We start from the raw sequence: 24,788 nt of genomic DNA on the forward strand, positions 1-24,788 counted from the left end.
CCTGACTAAATAGAAGTTTTTCATAGACGTCTTTCTTCTTCCTTAATACCTGTCTTCTGAGATTAGATTCTCTAAAGCATTAGCCTTGTCAGAGGAAGAGGGGATCATATTTCTCAATGATGGCTGTTTTAAGACGTTTCTCCCGTTGTTTACTGACAGGGAATTGTACTATCTTGTGAAGCTAGAGTGATAATCACAAGGAGAGAGTAGGAGTCGGATTGAAGGTAGGCAGTGAGCTCTGTCACAGTTTGAGTACATTAGCGTTCTGATGGGTCTATCTGCAATTTGCGTGTAGCTAATTTTTACAGCCACACCTTCTAGTAAGAATATCTGAACTGGTTGTGCCAATTTTTTTTTCTAATGCATTTAATTTTCAAAGAATAAAACACTCAGACAGTTTAAATACAAGCTCAGCAGAGCGACTCTCAGCCAGCCAGCGATGGCGCCATTGAGTGTTCTAGTTTCTTTTCCTCTTTTCCAAGAGGAAGAAGGCTCTGACACTTTCTCCATATTTAAATTTCTTATCCGCAATAGAATCTGCATTTCTTGTGGACGCAAGGACTTCTCTGCATCTGTGTCAGTTCATCTTCCGTGACATCGACACTTGGTTCTTCATAAATTTACTGAGCGAGCTTTTCTGGGTCAGTCTCAGCATAGAGTCTCAAGACATACAGCCCGTGCTTCTTGATTCCCTTGAAGTCAGGGGGGTTCGTACCGGTGGTACTAGTGTGTGACCCTCCCAGGCACCTACGCTTTCAAGCACTGAGCTGGCTGCAGAGCCCTGAGCTTGGTCTAGTTTCCCACAGGGCACAGAGTTGTGCCAAGTGGCTGTTTCAAGGCCAGTGTTGGAAGCTGGGGCAGTATTCGAAGGCCAAGGGCAGGCAGCAGATATAGGGGAAAAGGACATAAGCTGACATGGCCACACCAACCCAGGACATACTTGCCAATTGTGCCACATTTAATCAGGGTAGCAAATAGTCTCTTTGTTCCTTGTTTCCAAAATTACTTAAGATCTAGTCTGGCTCTGTGGTTGTTGATTCCTTCCAGGTTGTTCCAGAAAATTCTAAATTAAACTAGATTATCCTTGCTTTAGAGTCAGCTTCTACTGAGAATCAGCATTAAGTCTCAGGACTGAGCTAGAGTCGCCGGGATTGAACTAAAATAGGTTCAGCCAAGCCTTTTTTTTCAGCTTAGAGCTTCATGAAAATTTACCAAACTCTGGGGATGGAATTAATTTTTTTTTAAATGAACAATTACATTTTTTTTTTATTTGTGCATGTCTTTGTGTTTCTGTGCAGGCAGGTTTTATGCCACAGCACCTGTGTGGAAGTCAGGACAACTTGACGTAGCCAGTTTTCTCCTTCCACCATGTGGGTCCCAGGGATAGAACTCAGGATGTCAGCCTTGGTGGCAAGTGCCTTTACCATCTGAGCCATCTCTCCAGCCTGGGATGATCTTTTACTTTATTCTTTTCATTTGTTTCATGGTCTTTTTGCCAGGCTGGTGGTTGAACCCACAACCTTGTACTTGCTAGGCAGACACACTAATACATCCCTGGCCCAACGTTTTGCTTTTGAAGGAACGCTTACTATATTGTTTTTTTTTTTTTTTAAAGATTTATTTATTTATTATATGTAAGTACACTGTAGCTGTCTTCAGACACTCCAGAAGAGGGCACCAGATCTCGTTACGGATGGTTGTGAGCCACCATGTGGTTGCTGGGATTTGAACTCTGGACCTTCGGAAGAGCAGTCGGGTGCTCTTACCCACTGAGCCATCTCACCAGCCCTTACTATATTGTTATAGAGACTCTTTTTCAGGTCTGACTAACCGTGTGTGTGTGTGTGTGTGTGTGTGTGTGTGTGTGTGTGATTTTTGAGCCCTGGCTGACATGGAATTCACAGAGATCCACCTGCCTCTGCCTCTAAAATGCTAGGATTAAAGGTGTACACCGTTACTACATGGCCTTAAATCAGTCTCTTAATCATGATCATTAGTTATAATGTATTCCAGTGCTAGTCCACACAGCAGGCATTTTTGCAGGGCTGACTTTGTAATGGTGCAGTTAGTGTATATGCTTGGGAGTGCAAGTGTGGGTTTCTTCATGTAAGAACTTCTGATAGCAGAGCAGATAGCCAAGTATAAAGCAGTATGACAAGTGGCTGAAGACATGGCTTAGAGAATAAAGTGCTTGCTGAACAATCACAACCAGAATCCAGATCCCCACATCTTATGTAAAAATTGATCAGGCATGATGGCTGCTCTAATTCTGGCACCCTGGAGTCAGAGACGGGGAATCCACTGGGCAAGCAAGCTAGCTAGAGTAGGCAGAGTTAGTGAGCTCTGGGTTCAACAAGAGAATGATCAAGGAAAACACCCAGTGTTGACTTGGGCCTCCACATACATGCACACACACATGGCCCCAAGCGTGTGAATACATGTACACATGTAGTGCACATACAATGTACACCTATACACCAAATCATTGTGACAAGGTCAACAATAGAAATAGAAATCTGCAGAAGTGTTGTCCAGAAGACATTTGAACCAAGGCTTAAGAGACGAAGGTTGCCAGGCAGTGATGGCGCACAGCCTTTAATCCCAGCACTTGGGAGGCAGAGGCAGGTGGATTTCTGAGTTCAAGACCAGCCTGGTCTACAGAGTGAGTTCCAGGACAGCCAGGGCTAAACAGAGAAACCCTGTCTCGAACATCCCCCCCCCCCAAAAAAGGAAATGAAGGTTGAGAAAATAAAAAAGGCTATTTTAGGTAACAGGAAAACAAGAATAGACTGGAAAGCTTCAGAGCATGAGATGTACTAGGAAGATTTTACAAATTTCTGAGCAGTATTAGTGTAAAGATGTATTTGAGAGGTGGTAGGAGATTGAATTCTAGCAGGTATTTGGAGTCATAGGTTAGGCCTGGAGATAGATAAAGACTTACTGGGTGGTAGCACAAAATTGTTTCATTGTTTTTTTTTTTTTTTCTTGTTTGTATAGTACATGTATGTGCCCACCTGGGTAGGTGCCAGTGTGTGCACATGTGGAGGCCAGAGGGCTGACGCTGTCTTCCTTGTTGAGTGTCTTCCTTGTCGAGTTCCTCCTTATTTACTTATTTAATTTTTAAAATTCTCTGTGCATGGGTGTTTTGACTGTATTTATGTCTGTGTATCAGGTGTGTCTGCTGCCCTGGAGCCCAGAAGAGGGAGTCAGATTCCCTAGGACTGAAGTTTGAACCTCTATTTGGGTGCTGGGAATTAAATTCAGGTCCTTTGGAAGAGCAGCCAATGCTCTTAACTGCTGAGCCATCTCTCCAGCTCCTTCTGCCTTATTTTTTGAGACAAAATTGAACCTGGAGCTCATCCATTTGGCTGAGCTGGCTGGTCGATGAGCTCCAGGGATCCAGCTCTTCCTGCCCCACCCCTGTCCCTAGCACTAGTGTTGTAGATGTATGCTTGGTATGCCTGGCTTTGTTGTCAGTCCTAGGGACCCAAACACAGGTCAGTATGCTTGTGTGGCAGGCACTCTACTGACTGAGCCTTATCTTCAGCATCCCCGACACCTTCCTTTTTGAGAGAAGAGTTTTGTGTCCAGGCTGGCCTCAATCTGGGATCCTCCTGCCTCTACCTCTCGAGTGAGTTCTATTTTTATTATTAGATGAGATGACCAGGGAGAGCTAAGGATATAATTTTGAGAACACTTTGTGAACTATTAATTTTTAATGGGGAATCGTGGTTATAAAAGAGATGAGAAAGGAGGGAGGGTTGGAGGAGATAGTTTTGTGAGAGGTTGGAAGATGAGAAAGTTGGTAGATTTGTGTAATTTGCTGATTTGGCAAATATTTATTGCGTATTAACTGTGCCAGGTTTTTTACTTAAAAGTAGAGTTAGCAAATGAGGTAGAAGCCACCCATATTGTTGTAATACTTGGAGTGTGCTGGAGGATGTAGCAGGTAAAAGCTGTGGAGACACACATGATGTTTGGGGTATGGGTCCTGAAGGTGTACACCTGACAGTCTTAGCAGGTTTAGACAGGTTTTCTAGAGGAAACAAGATTATAGAGAGAGTAGGCGCATGAGCAGAGAGGGAGAGGTACTGGAGACACGGAATGAATGCTTCTGGAAGAGACAGGGAAGGAGCTTGTCAGGTGTGTAGCTTGGGTTGGAAGCCAGCTGTAGAGAGGTGACCTTGAGTGCTAAGTGAAAAGTGAGGTACAGTGTGTGGTGGACCATGAAAGGCAGTCTTGGTATTTCACCTTGAAATGCTAAGCAGTTTGAGCTTTATCCCTAGGGCTCTGAAGAGTCATATTCTAAGTACTTTTATTAATGAGAAGACTTTTACTGTAGAAAAAATTGGGCTTCTATAAAAGAGGATAGAACAATGAATTATTGACATCTAGCTATACAGTTGTCAGCATATTGTTGAAGTTATGCCTGGTTCTGCCTCCGAGCCCCATGCTCCCAGGAATAAGACTCAGACTCAAAATTTGTTTACAAATACCTTGGCCATATAGCTAGGCTCTTTTCTGACTAGATATAACTTAAAATATCCCATTTATTCTAGTCTGTATTCTGCCACATGGCTGGTTACCTGTGCTCAGGTACCATGTGTCTGTCTCATCATCTCTTCTTGGCAAATCTCCCGCCTCTCTCTATCCCAGAATCCTTTCTTTCTCCTGGATATTCCCCCTCTATTTCCTACCTAAACCATAGGCATTGGATTTTTAATTGGCAGATGGCTTTTTAATTCATATAATACATATGATATTCTCTCTATAGCATTATTAATACTCCCACCAGCTCCTTCCTTTTCTTTTTCTTTCTCCTTTTCTTTTCTTTTCCTTTTCCTTTTCCCTTTTCTTTTCTTTTCTTTCTTCTTTTTAAAGCCAGGGTCTTGTGTAGCTCCACCTGTCCTCAAATTCTTTTTTTTTTTTTTTTTTTTCAATTCAGGGTTTCTCTGTAGCCCTGGCTGTCCTGGAACTCACTTTGTAGACCAGACTGGCCTCAAACTCAGAAATCCGCCTGCCTCTGCCTCCCAAGTGCTGGGATTAAAGGTGTGCGCCACCACTGCCCGACTCTGTCCTCAAATTCTTATAGCTACAGATGATCTTGAGCTTCTGGTCCTCCTGCCTCGCCTCCCTAACAGAGGAACCACAGACATATGGCACCACACCCAGAATAAATACATACACACACACACATACACACACATACATATATGTGCCAGAGCCATTCTTAAATTCATAGGATTACAGGTTAGTTTTGCTGTGCCCAGCTCAACTGGATTATTTTAAAATATACTCCAAATACTATTTTAAGGTTTATTTGTGAATATTTCAGTGTACTAAACATTAAGAGTTCTTAAAAAGTTTTTAAAAATTACAATTGTGTCGTGTATGTCTGTCTGTGCTTGTGTATGTGCATGTTCACAGAGGACAGGTTGCTTGTGCATGTCCTCAGAGTCAGAGGACAACTTGCCAGAGGTAGTTCTCTCTGTCAGAGATTTCTCATTTTAAAAAGTGTTACTAAAATACCTTTATGATTGTTGAATTGTAATAATTTAGTCATGTCAAATACGAAGTCTGTTGAGTTCCTGACAGTCTTAACTGTTACTCTCTCAGCAGTTGCTTTGAGTCAGGGTTCCAAATGAGATCCACACATAAATGTCTTGAGTATCTGAGGCTGGTGAATGGCTCGGTCTATAAATGTGCTGCATGACTATGGTGACTACGAGGACCTGAGTTTGGTTCCCCTGCACACAAGTATAAAGCTAAGCCATGGCGTTCCCATATCCCAGAGCTGGGGATATAGAAACAGATCACTGGAGTTTATTGGCCTGCCAGCCAAGATGAGTGGGGGAGGGATAATAGTTTTGGGGCCGGATGGGTTGAAGTGCTCTGTGTTAAGGGTCTGGAGTTTGGGATAGAAATCTGGGCTGAAGATAATAATTTTTCTCATATGAAGAATCGAGTGACTGAAAACTGGTATCTTTGGAGACAGTTGAGGAAAGCTCCATTGGATTAATTACTTCTTGCCTTGTAACTAGTCACTCTAAAGCAAAGCAGCACGAAACATTATCATTTCATAGTTTCTGCAGGACAGAACTTTGTGTTTCAAGCTCAGGGTCTCATGACATTGCAGTCAGAATTGCTTCATCTGAAGCACCTGCCTGGGCTTACTTCTAAATCACCATTGGCAGGAAGCCTTGGCTCCCTGCTGGCTGTTGAAGGGTAGCCCCAGTTTCTCATCAGGTAGTGACTCCCTTGGGATACTTGAATGCTAACATTCAAGGGAAGCTAGCTTCATCGGGAGAGAGTGATTCAAGTGAGACCAGGTAGGAAGCCATCATTCTTTTTGGATTCCTTTCTGGACACTTCTGCTGCATTCTCTTCACTAGTTCACCTCATGCTCCTGTAGATGGACATTTTACACATGAGGAGGGAAATTAGGCTTTTTCTTAAAAAAAAAAAAAAAAAACTTGCGCTGAGATTGTAATTCGTGACAACCATGTTTAAGTGAGTGAGTGATGCGGGAAGGGGAGAGGGCACTTTTACATGAGAGTGAAAAGCAACAGCCAGCTGTAGAAGAGGAAACTCAACAGAATGTGGTAGTCTTGGAAGTCAAAGTGGGAAGCATAAAGTGGTTTGAATACTGCTGAGTGGTTTGCACACATGAGATTCAGTACACACCCCACTGAATTGATGGACTTGGAGATCACTGATGCCTGTAGTGAGGGCGACTTATGTGGAGTGGTGGATATAGAGGGCAGGTTGGAGTGGCTTGAAGACTAAGTAGACAAATGAGCGTAAGTCATTCAAGATAGTTCCCTGTAGAAACTAGTGCAGAAAATAGGTGATTGGCGGATAGTTCCTGAGTTAGCTGTGTGTTGAGGTAGCAAGGTTCAAGGTAACGAGGAGAACAAAGTGGACCTGAGTAAAGACCGAGGATAATGGCCTTGAGACGTATGAAAGGAGAAAGTGACGTGTTAAGGAAGGAGCTGGGTTGTAGCATAAGTTGCTAAGGACAGAGCTAGAGAGGTAGTGAGTAACCTTTGCTGCTCGGTATTCTTTGTAGCCATCATTAGGAAGGCTGTGTCTTTGCTATTGCACAGTGACTGGAATGGATTTCTAATGACCTTGCATTAATTCCCCGCTAGCCAAAGCTTCTCACTGTTATTTGACAATTGATAGTCATCTGTGGGCGATGATTTTTTTTTTTTTAAGTCTGTAATTTACGTGGATTTTTCGGTTTTGTTTTTTTCTTTATAAGATTTATTTATATGAATACACTGTTGCTGTCTTCAGACACACTAGAAGAGGGCATCGGATCCTACTTACAGATGGTTGGGAGCTACCATGTGGTTGCTGGGAATTGAACTCAGGACCTCTGGAAGAGCAGTCAGTGCTCTTAACCACTGAGCCATTTCTCCAGCTCTTTAGGTTTCTTTTTAAAGATGTATTTTATTATTTTTAAATGTATGCATGTTTTGCCCGCATGCGTGTCTGTGCACTGTGCATGCCTGAAGTCTATAGAGGCCAGGAAAGGGCATCAGATCCTCTGGAATTGGAGTTAAATTGTAAGCTGTTGTTTGGGTGCTGGGAACAGAACACAAGCCTTCCACAAGAGCAGCCAGTGTTCTGCACTGCCTAGTCATCTCTCCAGCCCCTGCATTTTAGGTTTTTGAAGCATTAAAATGTATCTGTGTCTCTTGTAAAATTATTCTAGAATGATGTTAGCATCAATCTCATCACATATTCAAAAGTAAATATATACTTTCCTAAATAAACTTTGTTTTTTAAAGTGAAGGATCTTATTATGCAGATTATGCTGCCTTGGAACCCCTGATCCTTCAGCCCCGACTTCCTGCATTCTGGGATTACAGGCACAGCACACTCAACAATAAACTGTTGCTGCAAAAATCAAGTGATCTTCTCATTTGTTTATATGGCTTGCTTCAGTGCAGGCTAAGTATCTCTTATCTAATATGCTTGAGAACAGAAGTAGTTTGCATTTTAGAATTTTAAAAATTATTTTGGAATTTGCACCTATCATGAGATATTTTAGGGTTAGGGGCCAAGTCCAGGTTTAGTGATAAGATCCTGTCTCAAAAAATAAGGAGAATGGTTTCCAAAGACAGAGTGGACTTTTGGCCTCTACAGACAAGTGCACACATTCATACATATGCACATGCGAACATGTATACACACACAAATTTCCGATTCTGGAACATTTAAATTTCAGGTTAGGGATGCTTAATCTTTATGTAAAGTAGCTTTAGATTTGTAAAAGGAATGAAAGCAAAAATGTGTCTGAATTTAAGTTCCCCTTGGAAAGCAAAGAAAACCCCTAAAGTAAACGAGGCAACCGTGGGAAGCAGTGGTGTAAATGCTGCATTTGTCCTCTGCCTGTCCAGTTCTGACTTTGGAAATCTGTGTTGTCACCTACAAAGTTCAGCGCTGAGACCTGAGTGATCGGCTGCACCACCCTCCATTTACAGTGAAAGCTCAGATTGTAAGCAAGTTAGAGTTACGTTAACAGCTATTCCAAGAGTCGTGCCCCACATGGGCCAAGTGCTGGGCATCGCTATACCAGCCTTGTTTCTTCTCTCTCCCGGGCCTTTCATTCTAGTTCTTTGGGATCTTTAATTGTTTATATCTGGTGTGGTCAACTAGCTGTATCCCAAGTACATTCCTTATCTGTACAGCAAGCATGAAACCTCTTAGCAGTTTGTACTGATTTATATAATCTTCAGGGCCTACAGTGAAGCACATTCCATGGAATGGAATGGAATGTCCCTATTTGTCAAACCAGGCTTAGAGGTGAGATACAGGAGACAATTAGGGATTCCAGTGTACAGAGCCTTGTAAGTATTGCAGAATACATAATAGCAAATATGCCCATGTCTATGGCTTATGCAAAACTCACTTGCATTTATAGTAACAACAGTGGCTTTTAATTAATCCTCTGGAGGCTGAAGAATCAAGCGATCTGCTTCTTGTGTTAATTCAGACAGGCTGTCAGTTCTTGCTGATGCTTTTGGCAAGTGTTTTGTTTATTTGCATTTGCTTCAGTTTGTGGAGACTGGGTCTTGCCTGTAGCCCAGGCTGGCCTGGAAGTCATGGTACATAGACATACCTGCAGGCAAAACATCTGTACCTATTCAAAAGAGAAAGAAAACCAAAAGAAAGTAGAATTGTTCATCTTAAATATGCTGTGTCTATATTTGGTGGTTATCTCACATTAGATTTTCAGATATGTAATAGACAGTTGCAACCAAAACTAGAATAACACAGAAGTGATTTAGATTAATAATTACATTATTTTAATATGGAAAGAGAAAAGCAAGCAAATGGCCAATTGAATAATTTATTTTTTTCTTAATGACTTTATTGTAAAGGACTGTCTCCTCAGCCTCCCTCCCTCCTTCCCTCCCTCTTTCCCTTTTTTTTTTTTTTTTTTTTTGGTTTTTCGAGACAGGGTTTCTCTGTATAGCCCTGGCTGTCCTGGAACTCACTCTGTAGACCAGGCTGGCCTTGAACTCAGAAATCCGCCTGCTTCTGCCTCCCAAGTGCTGGGATTAAAGGTGTGCGCCACCAAGCCCGGATCCCTTTTTTTTTTGAGACAGATTTTTTGTTGCTAGATAACACAGTGTAACTTAGAGCTCCCAAGTTACTGCTTTAGCTTCCTGGGTGCATAGATTTCTTTTTTAAAAGAAAAAAAAACTTAAATTATTGTTTTTAGAAATTAAGTTCATAACATACATGGTTTCATATAAATGGAATCATGTTCAAAGAAAGTATTTTGGGTTACTCATAATTAATTTTTTTCTATTCACCCAGTAAGCTGTGGGGTGTGGTGCCCTCTTCAGTTCCAGTGCTCAGAATGTGGAGGTGGGAACATCTAGATTTCAAGTCTGTCCACAGTAGCACAGCGAGCTTGAGGCCAGCCTGGGCTAGAAGAGCTCCTGTCCCAACATTTTTTTTTTAAAGTATGGGCAGGTTTTCTATTTCCTAGATTTCGTCCACATAAAGCCTCTGCATTCCCTTGCTTTTTGTATTTTATTTTAGTAATATTTTGTTTTTTGAGACCGGGCCTTACTATATAGCTGATTTCAAACTTACTACGGTCCTCCCTACACCTCCTGGTAAGACATGGCTGACTGGACAGTAACTATAGCACAACAGGGTGTATAAACATCTGGGTGGGAATGTGCTCTGTCCCTCTAAGGCTCTGTAGGATTTATACACCTCCTCCTCCTAGGCCCTTACAGGAGCCCCTCACAATCCAAGGACAGTGGCACAGCCTTGCTGGCAGTGCTTAGCGCTCAACACTTTCTCAACTGTTTCAGATACACGCTTTCTTCTTTCCCCTCCTGGTATGGAGAGGGTGTCCTCTGTGTACGGCGTTCATTGGCTCAAGGCCTTCACTCTATGGGTTTGAGCCTCTGCTTTATTTCCTTTATTTCCTTTCTCATTATCTTTACATCCTAGCTCTCTGAGCTTCCGTTGTCCGTTAAAGATCTTATTAAGTAGTATAAGAAGCATCTTAGTTGTAACAGCTTTAAAAAAAAACTTATTTTTTTAAAGATTCACTTTCTTGTTATATTTTAGCTCTATGCAGTTGCGTGTATGTCTGCTTGTGAGTGTGTGCACAGGAGTGTGGGTGCTGGTGGGACAGAGGCTTCAGCTCTCCTAGAGCTGGAGTTCCAGAGGTTGTGAGCCTTCATGTGGGTGCTGGGATTCAAACCTGGATCCTTTGGAGGAGCAACCAGTATTCTTCACTCCTGAGCCATCTCCAGCTTTTAACAGTTTTATGTAGATTTTAGTTTGCCTGTTTTTTTTTTTTTTTTTGTCTCCCCACAAATTGTTTTCCTCCGTGCTGGCCTGGAACACAGGGCTTCAGGGTTTCTGCTCCCAATACCTCAGTAGTTTTATATGATTTATGTGCAGCCTTGGACAGATTAAATTGCATTTAAATTAATGCAATTCTCAGGTTTTTAGTAACATCAACAAACTGTGACGGATCACCACAAGTTTTTGTAAACTTTTTTTCACTCTTTAGACTCTTTAGACTCTTTAGACTCTGTTTCTTTTAGCTGTCATTTGTTTTTGGCCAGCGCTCACCTGCAGGCACCTTTCCTGTTCAAGTTTAGTCTATATGGATACTTTGTTTCCTGAGTATTTACATATTTACTAGAAGGTGTTAAAGCTTGGATCTCTTTTCCTCTTTTTTTTTTTTTTCTTATTCCTTAAAAGCTTTTGCACACAATATATTTTTTGATCATATTCTTTTCGTTCCTGCAAATCCTTCCAGGTTCTCCTCCCTACCCACCCAACTTCATGTTTCTCTCTCTCTCCCACCCAACTTCATGTTTCTTTCTCTCTCTCTCTCTCTCTCTCTCTCTCTCTCTCTCTCTCACACACACACACACACACACACACACACCATGAGCATCAAAACCAACCAATGACCAAACAATTGAAACTAATGTGACAAAACAAAAACAAAACAAACCTCAAAAAATCCCAAAAGCACATAAAAAACCATGGAGTAGATTTTACACCTGCCTATGGAGTCTGACCTAGAGTGCGGTTGATAGACCCACTGTCCTGTCAGTGAAGAAAGCCATTTTCCCCTCTCCCAGCAGCTGTCAATTGCAAATAGCTTCTCTGTTAGGGACGGGACTTGGTGTTCAAGTCACCTTCTCCATGCTGGGATTTTGTCTGGTTTGAACTTGTGAGGGTCTTACGAATGGTGACATAGTGTCTGTGAGTTCATATGTGTTCACACTGGTTGTGTCTGGAAGATATCCCTGAGTATAATATATAATACGATATACTATATAATATACAGTATAGTGTATATTATATAGTATATAATTGTGTATATATTCCACATTTTATTTCATTCAACAGAGTTAGTTGATAGAGATGGAGTTGTTTGTACTATTATGACTAATGCCACCATGAGCTTTTGTTTGCAAGTTTTGCTCTAAGTATCCATTTTCATTTCTTGGGTATAGATTGATTTAGGATTGGAACTGCCCAGTCATGTGGTTATTCTTTGTTTAACCTTTTGTGGAACTGCCAGACTGTTTTTTAAATGACTCTCACTAGCTGTATAAGGGATCCAATTTCAAGAACATTTGTTACCTACATTTTGATCATAGCTAGCCCATTGGATATGAAGTACTTTCTTTTCTGCTTGTGTTTTTCTTATGGCTGTTCTATCTTTCATGTGTTAATTGACCAGTTGAATATCTTTCGAAAAGCATTGATTCATAGTCATGCCAATTTTAAAGTCAGGGTTTCTTTCTTTCTTTTCTTTTTTTTTTCTTCCTTCCTTCCTTCCTTCCTTCCTTCCTTCCTTCCTTCCTGGCCAGGACGATGGTTCAGTGAGTTAAGGTGCTTGTTGCCAAGACTAATGACCCAGAGTTTGGTTTCTTGGGAGCCACATGCTGGAAGGAGAAGTGAGAAGTGACCCCTGCATGGCTCTGGACTCTCAAACACTTCCGTACTCTCCTGTAACCACACCTTAAGCTCCAGCGTTTGTGATAGAAATTATTTAAGGAAACCTTTTCTGAGAAGTGTTGAGTTTTTTGTTTTTAAGATTTATTTATTTATTTCATGTATATGAGTACACTGTCGCTGTCTTCAGACACACCAGAAGAGGGCATCGGATCCCCATTACAGATGGTGTGGTTGCTGGGAATTGAACTCAGGACCCCTGGAAGAGCAGTCAGTGCTCTTAACCACTGCGCCATCTCTCCAGCCTGAAGTGTTGAGTTTTTAAGATTTACCTTTGTTTTCATATTTACATCCTAGGTTTCAAATGCTTTCTCTACCTAACTTGAGAATCAAATTTAACAGTTTCTTTGCATACATCACCCCTCCCCCCTTGAATCCTAAATCCCAGTTACAAACAAGGAGTTCTGGAGCACAGCTCCTTTCTAAATTGGGCTCTGCAGAATGATTTCTGGGATTAGACAAAGCACTGAAGCTTCACCGTTCCAGCTGGTGTCCTTGTTAACTAGGTTTGTATTTGTGTGTTACACATATTTTCATACATGTGTATTTTAACGATTTTGGGGACTATCTTTTTATTTACAAGTGTATGTCTATGCTCTTGCATGTACGTGTGTGCAGTGTTTACTACACACATGTTGGGATCAGAGAACAACTTGTGGTATTCAGTTCTTCCCTTCTGCCTTGTGGGCTCGCTCTGGGAAGCCAACTTAGGGCACCGTTTTGCAGAATGCCTCTCCCTACCAGGCCACAGCGGCTCTCTCTCCCTCTCTCTCCCCACCAAACCACAGCTTTCTCTCTTCTCCCCACCAGGCCACAGCTCTCTCTCTTCTCCCCACCAGGCCACAGCTCCTCTCTCTCTCTTCTCCCCACCAGGCCACGGCCCACACCCCACACTTCACACCAAGCCACATTCTCTCTCCCCATTGAGCCACAGTGCACTCTCCCAAGCAGATCATGGCTTATTCTTTAAAATGTTAGAGGGTTTTCTTCTCGTTCTCGTTTTACTTTGTGCCCACATTAGTCTTTCTAAGTCAGGGAAAAGTTCCTCACGCATTTTTTGATAAAGATATGAAATTGAATGATAAATAATAGATTATAATTTCACAGTTTAGTGGGGGAAATATTAATATTGAAGCATAAAGCACTTGGAGTTTAACACTTCCCCATTATTTTCCTCAGTCAACTCTCTTTAAAAAAACATGAATCAATATTTAGTGTTTTGGGGCGGTATTTGGGAAACAAAACAAGTCTGCATTGAGGTCTAGTGCACATTACTGATGTGCTATAAATAATTTGCAAAGTGTGTGCTCCTCTTTAGTATTTAATATTTAACTTCATAAAGAATGCAAAATCCTAAGTCATCTTGGCTGTCCCTAATTGAATCTGTGGTTCTCTTCCCTGAGCTGTTAGCCTGAAATTCTCCCAAGATTGTCTTTTTAAAACGAAGAGTGAAAGAGCCTATTGTGGAGTCACACACACCCTTGTCATCCTAGCGCTCTGGAGGCTGAGGCATAGGGATGGCCCAGCAGTAAAGGCTGAGGCTGGCTCTCAGCGGTCAGTACTTGCCTAGGGTTCCTGTTGCCCTAGATTTGATTCTCAGCACTAATAACCAAAACCCAAATCAATACAACGAGCTCTAAACCAAAAGCAGTGAAAGCCTGTCACTTACAGTGCAGCAAATTCCTAGATAAGATTCCAGAGCATCAGCCTTTACCCCTAACTTTGAAATCCCCAAAGCTTTGAATTCTAAAAGCCCTTTCTCTAAATTTATGACATTTTTTTTGTTTGAAAGCAAAGCCAGTCTTGAATTAATGTGTAGCTATTTATAATCTTCATTACACTTATAAATATTTATATGCTGTACTGCAGAAATAGTAATGTGCTTGTGAGATTTGAGTGCCTGGTTACCCCAGACTGTATTGCAAGTCTGGATTTTACTGTAATTTATATGATGTATGTATATTACCTTTGTGCATTTGTGAATTTGAAAGATCCAAAAAATGTCTAGTGGTTAGGAGTTTGCGTGCCAGACACCTGGGAAGGAAAGCAGAGCTCTGTCCTCTGAGTGACAGCGCCACGGGGTGACATCCACTCAGCTGAGGACAGGCAAGTGACTCATTCAGTCTCTGACCCAAGGCACTTTAAGGAAGATGTAGATTAAGCAGGCATCCTACGACTGGTGTAGATGTACCTGGGGTCTTCATTCTGTTTCTCTCACTTCCTGTCTGTGAATGTCTTTGGTCAAGTTCCTTTAAATATTTCCCTTTGATTTCTCAGTTGCAGTTAGGGCTGGTGTAATGGCACAACAGGTAAAAAAACTCGTGCTATGCTAGTCTGACACCTGAATTCAATCCCCTGAACCCATGGTAGAAGGAGAGAACTAACTCTTAAAATTAGTCTTTTGGGGGCTGGGCAGTCACTGCCAGAAGCAGGCAAGTGCGTGGTGGAGTAATGGGAGAGAAGGAGAGGCTGAGTGCCTTGTGGGCTCTAAGGACAGGCAGAACCTGAGACATGAAGGGGGTGAGGAACAGCCTATTGTGAGAGGCCTGTGCAGCTACCAGAGGCCATGGTGATGTCTGGGGCTGAAGTCCTGCTGCATTTGGAGTCCATGTTGATGTCCGTAGCCTGTTCTACCCCTGAGGGTTACGAGGATATCTGTGGCCTGTCCTACAGCCTGAAACCATGTTGATCTCTGAGGGGTATGCAGAGCTGGCCCCTCTCTTTACCTGGCGAGCGGGAAAGCCAGCTCTGGTTGGTATGGACATGGAAAAGCTGACGGGCAACCCATCTATCACCTACATCTTCCCCATCCATGAGCTGCTGGAGCACATGCAGGGATGGTCTGGTCCTGCAGATACATAGCCGCGGGATCCCTGGGACTCAGAGCAAGAGCCGGATATCGGATAGTCTTCCATGAGGGTCTAACGTTGTTGTTGTAGCAGAAGTCAGAGGGCTTGAACCAGCTCAACGATTCATTGCAGTGAACACTTGAAGCTTTTTGGATGGAAGAGTATACAGCACCATACACTGCAAATTCCACTGCCACAACAATGAATGATCATGTGATGGAGATTCGGGAAAGATGAAGGAGCCAAACAGGACATGCACAGACGGCTTGGTAGATAGAGGAACGGGTCATTGCCCAAAGGGGTCAGTCAATGAGATGGGTTTTGTTGTTTCTTTTTCTTTTCTAACTTCATTTTAAAAAATTTACTTTCAGGTGGGGGTTACAAGGTTGGAGGGTGGATATGGAAGGACTGGGAGATGTGTGGGACTTGTATGATGTGAAATTCCCAAAGATTCAATAAAAAATTGTTTACCAAAAAAGTTGTCTTTTGTCAAAAAAAAAAAACAAAAAAAAAACAAAACCAAAAACATCCAAAAGTTGTCTTTTGAGCAAGGGAAGAGAATTGCTGTGAATTCCAGGACAGCTTGAGTTAGACTAGAGTGAAACTGTGCCTCAAAAAACTAAAGGTACTGGGCAGTGGTGGCACACACCTTTAATCCCAGCACTCGGGAGGCAGAGGCAGGCGGATTTCTGAGTTTGAGGCCAGCCTGGTCTACAAAGTAACCCTGTCTCGAAAAACCAAAAACAAACAAACAAACACCCCTAAAGGTAAATTAAATAAGTAAAAGGAGACTGTCTCATGCTTATTGTGACAACTTAAACATGGCAGTAAATAAAGCATCAGCACTGTGTGCCCAGCACACGTGGTAATGGTGATGACATGCCCGGCACACATGGGTAACACTAATGAAATGCCACGTTGATGTGTGTCATTTGGTAATACCCGTGAAATGTACATTGATCCATTATGAAGGCACTGTGTCGAGTGGAGCCATAACTTTGGTCTTCTGAGTGCTGCACCAGCGAGTTCGGATTCTGAAAGTAGGAGATGTGGGATGCCTCAGGCCAAGGCGAGTTTCATGTTAAGGAGGACATTGACAGGAGGAGGTAGTATTAGAGACCCACCCATCACCAGAACCCAATCCACATAAAACTTCTTCCTTGGCTTTCTGGTTTTAGTTTTGACCTGCTTTCTATAATGCTAATTGTATCAAGTAAAAAGAAAAATAATTGTAAGTATAGTTAAATGAGTTTTCACATTTATTTATGACCTCATCACTGTATCCTAATCAAAGCATAGAGAATCTATTCCACTTCCAAAAGCAAGTGTTTCTGTATTCGTGGCCTCTGTCTTAGTTAGCACGCTGGAACATGGCTGCCTTGCACTAGGATCGATGGTCCAGGTTGCAGCACTGGCTAGGCACACACCTGTATGGGGGAATGAGTCGACAGGAGAATTGGTGCTGAAGCATTTTGACTTTTGTTGTTGACTTTCTGTTTCTACACGATGCACACTATCATTTACTAATAGCTTGTTTATTCTATGCAGAAGGTTGGTTGGGTGCCAGATTAGGGGGAAAGATATAAGAATAAATCATACACCTTGACTTTTTAGAAAAAGTGACAAAGCACACATAATACATTATCAGGCAAGATAATAGAAATGCCCTGCATGGACACAGATCAATAGACCTCAGATCTGAAGTCAGTTGTAGCTGTGAGAGGTTTGTAGCAAGTGAGGTGAGACTCTTAGTTAAGATAAATGTATTTTAAGCAAAGTAAAAATTAACATTCAAATAAAAGTTTTTTATGTTTATTTTTTATTAGATATTTTCTTTATTTACATTTCAAATGTTATCCCCTTTCCTGGTTTCCCCTCTGAAAACCCCCCTATCCCCTCCCCCTCCCCCTGCTCACCAACCCACCCACCCCCGCTTCCTGGCCCTGGCATTCCCCTATACTGGGGCATAAATCCTTCACAGGATCAAGGGCCTCTCCTCTCATTGATGACTGACTATGCCATCCTCTGCTACATATACAGCTAGATCCATGAATCCCACCATGTGTTTTCTTTGGTTGGTGGTTTAGTCCCAGGGAGCTCTGGGGGTACTGGTTAGTTCATATTGTTGTCCCTCCTGTGGGGCTGCAAACTCCTTCAGCTCCTTGGGTACTTTATCTAGCTCCTTCATTGGGGACCCTGTGCTTCATCCAATGGATTGCTGTGAGCATCCACTTCTATTTGTCAGACACTGGCAGAGCTTCCCAGGCGACAGCTATATCAATCAGGTTCCTGTCAGCAAGCTCTTGTTGGCCTCTACAATAGTGTCTGGGTTTGATGGTTGTATATGGGATGGATCCCCAGGTGGAGCACAAATAAAAATTTTTAAGTGTTTTTACGTAACAGGCTTGGGAGACATTCTTTGCTTCGTGGAGGGATAGTACAATTGGTTAAATGGCACGCTCATCTTCCCCAGTGAGTTTTAAATATGCATATGCAAAACTTTTCCTAACACATTTACTTTGTGAATCAGTGTAAATCCACATTTATATATTAATTAAACAGGTTTTCATAGATCTTATGGTATACTGGCTTCAAACCAGATTCTGTGATTCAGTTAAATTGCCATTCTTTAGTTCTTTGCAGCACTGGGTCCAGGATCTAGGACCGCATGCATGCCAAGCAAACCATCTATCACTGAGCTGCATCACCAGCCCCTCATATTTTTGAGTATCTAATGCATGCTAAAAATATCCTGAACTGATTTTCTTAAAGCTTATAAAAAGGTTGGTGAGCTAAGTAGTGACAGTTAACATACAAATACGTAGCTACTCCAGGACTGAAGAGGTGGCGCAGCAATTAAGAACATTTAACTGCTTTTGAAGAGGGCCCAGTACCCACAGAGTGGCTTACAACTGTATGTAACCTCAGTTCTAGGGGCTCTGACGCCCTCTTCTTGCCTCCTTGGGCACTGCATGCTTGTTTGCACATACATTCTTGCAGGCAAGACACCTATATGCATAAAAGACATAAATTAAAAAGTATGAAGAAAAATTACTTTGGCACTTTTGATTTTTTTATTAGATATTTTCTTTATTTACATTTCAAATGTGATCCCCTTTCTTCATTTCCCCTCTGAAAACCCCCTATCCCATCCCCCTTCCCTCTGCTCACCAACCCACCCACTCCCGCTTCCTATCCCTGGCATTCCCCAGGGCATTAATCCTTCACAGAATCAAGGGCCTCTCCTCTCATTGATATCCCACAGGCCATCCTCTGCTACATATGCAGCTGAAGCCATGGGTCCCTCCATGTATACTCTTTGGTTGGTGGTTTAGTCTCTGGGAGCTCTGGGGTGGGGTGGGGTGGGGTGGGGTGGGGTGGGGTGGGGTGGTACTGGTTAGTTCACACTGTTGTTCCTCCTATGGGGATGCAAACCCCTTCAGCTCCTTGGGAACCTTTCTCTCTACTTCTCCAGTGGGGACCCTGTGCTCAGTCCAATGGATGGCTGTGAGCATCCACTGCTGTATTTGTCAAGCACTGGCAGAGCCTCTCAGGAGACAGCGATATCAATCAGGTTCCTGTCACCAAGCACTTGTTGGCATCCACAATAGTGTCTGGGTTTGGTGGCTATATATGGGATGGATCCCCAGATGGGACAGTCATTGGATGGTCTTTCCTTCAGTTTCTGCTCCACACTTTGTCTCTCTATCTCCATCCATAGGTATTTTGATCCCCCTTCTAAGAAGGACCGAAGTATCCACACTTCGGTGGTCTATGAATTGTATCTTGGGTATTCCTAACTTCTGTACTAATATCTACTTATCAGTGAGTGCATACCATGTGTGTTCTTTTGTGATTGGGTTACCTTATTCAGGATGATATTTTCTAGTTCCATCCATTTGCCTAAGAATTTCATGAATTCATTGTTTTAGTACTCCATTGTATAAATGTCCCACATTTTCTGTATCCATTCCTCTGTTGAGGGATATCTGGCTATTATAAATAAGGCTGACTATGAACATAGTGGAACATGTGTCCTTATTACATGTTGGAGCATCTTCTGGGTATATGCCCAGGAGTGGTATAGCTAGGTCATCAGGTAGTACTATGTCCAATTTTCTGAGGAACTGCCAGACTGATTTCCAGAGTGGTTGTACCAACTTGCAATCCCACCAGCAATGGAGGAGTGTTCCTCTTTCTTCACATCCTCACCAGCATCTGTTGTCACCTGAGTTTTAGATCTTAGCCATTCTGACTGGTGTGAGGTGGAATCTCAGGGTTGTTGATTTGCCTTTCCCTGATGACTAAGGATGTTGAACGTTTCTTTAGGTGCTTTTCAGCTATTCGGTATTCTTTGTTTAGCTCTTAGAATTCTTTGTTTAGCTCTGTTCCCCATTTTTTTTTTAATAGGGTTATTTGGTTCTCTGGAGTCTTAACTTTTTGAGTTCTTTGTATATATTGGATATTAGCCATTTATCGGATGTAGGGTTGGTAAAAGTCTTTTTCCAATCTGTTGGTTGCCTTTTGGTCTTATTGATAGTGTTCTTTGACTTACAGAAGCTTTGCAATTTTATGAGGTCCCATTTGTTGATTCTTGATCTTATAGCCCAAGCCATTGATGTTCTGTTCAGGAATCTTTCCCCTGTGCCTGTATCTTTGAGGCTCTTCCCCACTTTCTCCTCTATAAGTTTCGGTGTCTCTGGTTTTATGTGGAGTTCTTTGATCCACTTAGACTTGAGCTTTGTACAAGGAGATAAGAATGGATGGATTTGCATTCTTCTACATGCTAACCGCCAGTTGAATCAGCACCATTTGTTGAAAATGCTGTCTTTTTTCCATTGGATGGTTTTAGCTCCTTTGTCAAAGATCAAGTGATACAGATATGTGGGTTAATTTCTGGGTCTTCAATTCTATTCCATTGATCTACATGTCTGTTACTGTACCAATACCATGCAGTTTTTATCACAATAGCTTTGTAGTACAGCTTGAGGTCAGGGATGGTGATTCCCCCAGTTCTTTTATTGTTGAGAATAGTCTTCGATATCCTGGTTTTTGTTTGTTTGTTTGTTTGTTTGTTTTTTGTTAAAAAAGATGAATTTGCAAATTGCTCTTTCTAACTCTGTGAAGAGTTTAATTGAAATTTTGATGGAGATAGCATTGAATCTATAGATTACTTTTGGCAAGGTGGCCATTTTTACTATATTAATCCTGCCAATCCATGAGCATGGGAGATCTTTCCATCTTATGAGATCTTCTTCGATTTCTTTCTTCAGAGACTTGAAGTTCTTGTCATACATATCTTTCACTTGCTTAGTTAGAGTCACACCAAGATATTTTATATTATTTGTGACTATTGTGAAAGATGTTTCCCTAATTTCTTTCTCAGCCTGTTTATCCTTTGAGTAGAGGAAGGCCACTGATTTGTTTGAGTTGATTTTATATCCAGCCACTTTACTGAAGTTGTTTATCAGGTTTAGGAGTTCTCTGGTGGAATTTTTGGGGTCACTTAACTATGCTATCATATCATCTGCAAATAGTGATTTTTTAAAAAAAATTTATTTTGATTTCTTCCTTTCCAATTTGTATCCTTTTGACCTTCTTTTGTTGTTTAATTGCTCTGGCTATGACTTCAAGTACTATATTGAACAGGTAGGAAGAGAGTGGACAGCCTTGCCTAGTCCCTGATTTAAGTTTCTCTCCATTTAGTTTAATGTTGGCTACTGGTTTGCTGTATATTGCTTTTACTATGTTTAGGTATAGGCCTTGGATTCCTGATCTTTCCAAGACTTTTATCATGAAGGGGTGATGGATTTTGTCAAATGCTTTTTCAGCATCTAATGAAATGATCATGTGGTTTTTTTTCCTTTGAATTTGTTTATATAGAGGATTACATTGATAGATTTCTGCATATTGATCCATCCCTGCATCCCTGGGATGAAGCCTACTTGATCTTGATAGATGATTGTTTTGATGTGTTCTTGGATTCGGTTTGCGAGAATTTTATTGAGTATTTTTGCATTGATATTCATAAGGGAAATTGGTCTGTAGGTCTCTTTTTTTGTGGGTCTTTCTTTGTGTGGTTTAGGTATCAGAGTAACTGTGGCTTCATAGAATGAATCGTGTAGTGTTCCTTCTGTTTCTATGTTGTGGAACAGTTTGAAGAGTATTGGGATTAGATCTTCTTTGAAGGTCTGATAGAACTCTGCACTAAACCCATCTGGTCCTGGGCTTTTTGTGGTTGGGAGACTATTAATGATTACTTCTATTCCTTTAGAGGTTTATGAGACTGTTTAGATTGTTTATCTGATCCTGATTTAACTTTGGTAACTGTTATCTGTCTAGAAAATTGTCCATTTCATTCAGATTTTCCAGTTGTGTTGAGTATAGGCTTTTGTAGTAGGATCTGATGGGTTTGTTTTTGTTGTTGTTTTTTTTGTTGTTGTTGTTTTTTGAGACAGGGTTTCTCTCTATAGCCCTGGCTGTCCTGGAACTCACTCTGTAGACCAGGCTGGCCTCGAACTCAGAAATCTGCCTGCCTCTGCCTCCCAAGTGCTGGGATTAAAGGCGTGTGCCACCACTGCTCTGCTGAAGGTGTTTTGGATTTCCTCAGCTTCCATTGTCATGTCTCCCTTTTCATTTCTGATTTTGTTGATTTGGATACTATCTCTGTGCCCTCTGGTTATTTTGGCTAAGGGTTTATCTACCTTGTTGATTTTCTCAAAGAGCCAGCTCCTGGTTTGGTTGATTCTTTATATAGTTTTTTGTTTCCACTTGGTTGATTTCAGCCCTGAGTTTATTTCCTGCTTTCTACTCCTCTTGGGTCTATTTGCTTCTTTTTGTTCTAGAGTTTTCAGTTATGCTATTAAGCTGCTAGTGTATGCTCTCCCCAGTTTCTTTTTGGAGGCACTCAGAACTACGAGTTTTCCTCTGAGCCCTGCTTTCTTTTTTTTTTTTTTTCTTTCTTTTTTTTTTTTTTTTCAAGACAGGGTTTCTCTGTATAGCCCTAGCTGTCCTGGAACTCACTTTGTAGGTCCAGGCTGGCCTCGAACTCAGAAATCCACCTGCTTCTGCCTCCCAAATGCTGGGAGTAAAGGAGCACTGGGATTAAAGGCATGTGCCACCACCGCCCCGCTGATGACATAATTTTAATCCCTGGCAACCATATGGTAGAAGGAGAAAACTGACTCCTGAAAGTTGTTCTCTGACCTCCACTTGCATGCCATAGTGCACTGTAAATGTAATAAAAAGGAAAGACCACCTGAAATGCATGCTTGCAATCCCTGTTCCTGGGAGGTGAAGGCAGAAGGAAGAAGAATTCAAGGCTATGCTCAGCTAAGTAGATAGTTTGAGACCAGCCTGGGCTACTCTGTCTTAACAAAACAACTCTGAAAGTTACCAGAAAAAGAAAAGAAAAAGTTTCATATGTTTTTCTTGGAAATATTGAATTGCCTGAATTGGAAATGAATAAGTGTATTTCATGTAAATTATGTTTGTTGAATGGGTAGGATGCTGAAGAGGAGAGGCTGGGACAATACACATCATGTAGTAATTCTAATTTTTCCTCTGACCGGGATCCTAAAGAGGCTCTGGAAGACATAGTGCATAATAGTAGTTAACTTGTAATGAGGCTTCCTATGGGACAAGGAAAAATGGCACACAAACATGTAACACAGGATAATGACAGTGTTGGTCGAAACATCTGCCAGCTGAGGAGGGAAGAGGTGGGAAGGATCCACAGAGGAAGTATATGAGCAGGAAGGGGGAAATGACAAACTTTTGGTGTTTTATTTTTCCTGGAGCAGTCTGTGTGTTATTTCAGGCAGGTGTGTGTGTGTGTGCATGGTTAGTGTAGATTGGGCAAAGTTAACAAGGCAAGCTTGAAAGGAAGCATATAGAAGTACAGGAAAGTTTCCCTTCCTGCCATCTCTAAGTTGGTTAAGTTCAATGAACCAACTCAACCTCACAATAAGAAGTGAGAGTGGGTGCAAGTTTATGAGGCTACCAGGGACCCACTCATGGAAGGAGACTCCAAGACGAATCAGCTGCTGGGCTTAGTGTCTTCACTGGGAGAGTAAAGTGGGGAGCTAGTAACACTTTTAAGGTGACTTTGGGGGTGGGGAGCTTGAAGAGTAGAGTGGCCTGAGACCAGGTTCCATGGGCTCTAGGTGGTTTGATTTTTCAGCTTCTTCCTGAGTGATACACCTGATTTCTTATCACCCGCAGTTCAGTGGATCCGGTCCTTAGGAAGGCAGGAAGACTTGAGAGAGACCTTTGAACTGCTCTTAGGTTTTAAGTGTCAAGGTGTCATATTCATAGTGTTTGTTCTTGTTTCCAGAGTTATCAGGGTCAAAGTCTGTGTCCTGGAGCTGACAAGGTGGAGACTCAGTCCACCTGCCCTCAGTGGGTCAAGTAAAGTAACAAATAACAGTGAGAAGCAGAAAGGGTGTTTGCTCAGTGTGGCGTTCCTGGACAAGGGACAAATGGAAAGGTTCAGTGACTCACTGGTTCCAACCAAGTCCATCTTCAGGGCCCAGACTCCAGACTTAGGTTTCAACAGAGGCAAGAGGCATGTGTAACTAAGCAGCTGAGTCATGGTGAGGTCCTGGCCATCACCGACCTTTCTGGCTTTTGGTTCCAGCTCTGTCTTGCAAGAAGTTAGCATTGTGTGAAATCTCTCTGATAACTACATCTCTCTGCTGGCACCAGGGTTCCTGAGAAATTCCAATTCCTTGGAGTCTGATAGCAGGGAAGAGGCACGCGTGCCTTTCTGTAGAGTAGTGTTGCTCCTGTCTGGATGATTACACTTTGACCTCTGATAAAATTTGTTGCTCATGAGAATTGTACCTGTTTAGTTTTAAAGAGCATCACTACAGTCTGTGTTTGTTTATTTAAGGTAGGAGCAAAAAGGGGGGCATAAACAGGGGTACTGCATGATTTCTGTAGTAAGTACTTGGGACCACCTCTTGAGAGTGAGTCATGTCTCCATTTTACCAACAGGGAAACTAAAGTCTGAGAACAGAAGGGATCTGGCAAAGCTGAATTTCAGCATTTTCCCACAGCCACCTCATTTTATTAAACTGTGCGGTCTATAGTACCTTCTTTATCTGTGGATGTGTGTGTGTGTGTATTATATATATTCTTATAACTAACTCTAGAAATTATAGGGAATTGAAATGATTTTGTACATTTAAAGAATAACTTTCATATAAATGGTATCTGCAGCTTTGGAGCCTAAATGGAGAATATTTTAAATGTTTCTTGATTAAAAAAATTTTATTTACTATAAATGGGGTGTGTGTGTGTGTGTGTGTGTTGTATAGCAGATGTGTCCAAGGCATAGGCTTGAAGACTACTTTTGGGAATCCGTTCTCTTCTCCCACCAAGGGATCTAGATCAAGTTGTAGGGCTTTTGTAGCA

General features: G+C 41.9%; 1 protein-coding gene across 4 annotated transcripts in view; it reads left to right on the plus strand.

The window, feature by feature from the left end:
* Osbpl9 (oxysterol binding protein like 9) overlaps positions 1–24,788 on the plus strand; it is a 142,837-nt gene that overhangs the window by 2,203 nt on the left and 115,846 nt on the right. The gene's annotated exons all lie outside the window — the stretch shown is intronic.

The sequence above is a fragment of the Mus caroli genome, unplaced genomic scaffold (genome assembly GCF_978045245.1).
Source record: "Mus caroli unplaced genomic scaffold, Mus_caroli_1 scaffold_6, whole genome shotgun sequence".
Lineage (NCBI taxonomy): Eukaryota > Metazoa > Chordata > Mammalia > Rodentia > Muridae > Mus > Mus caroli.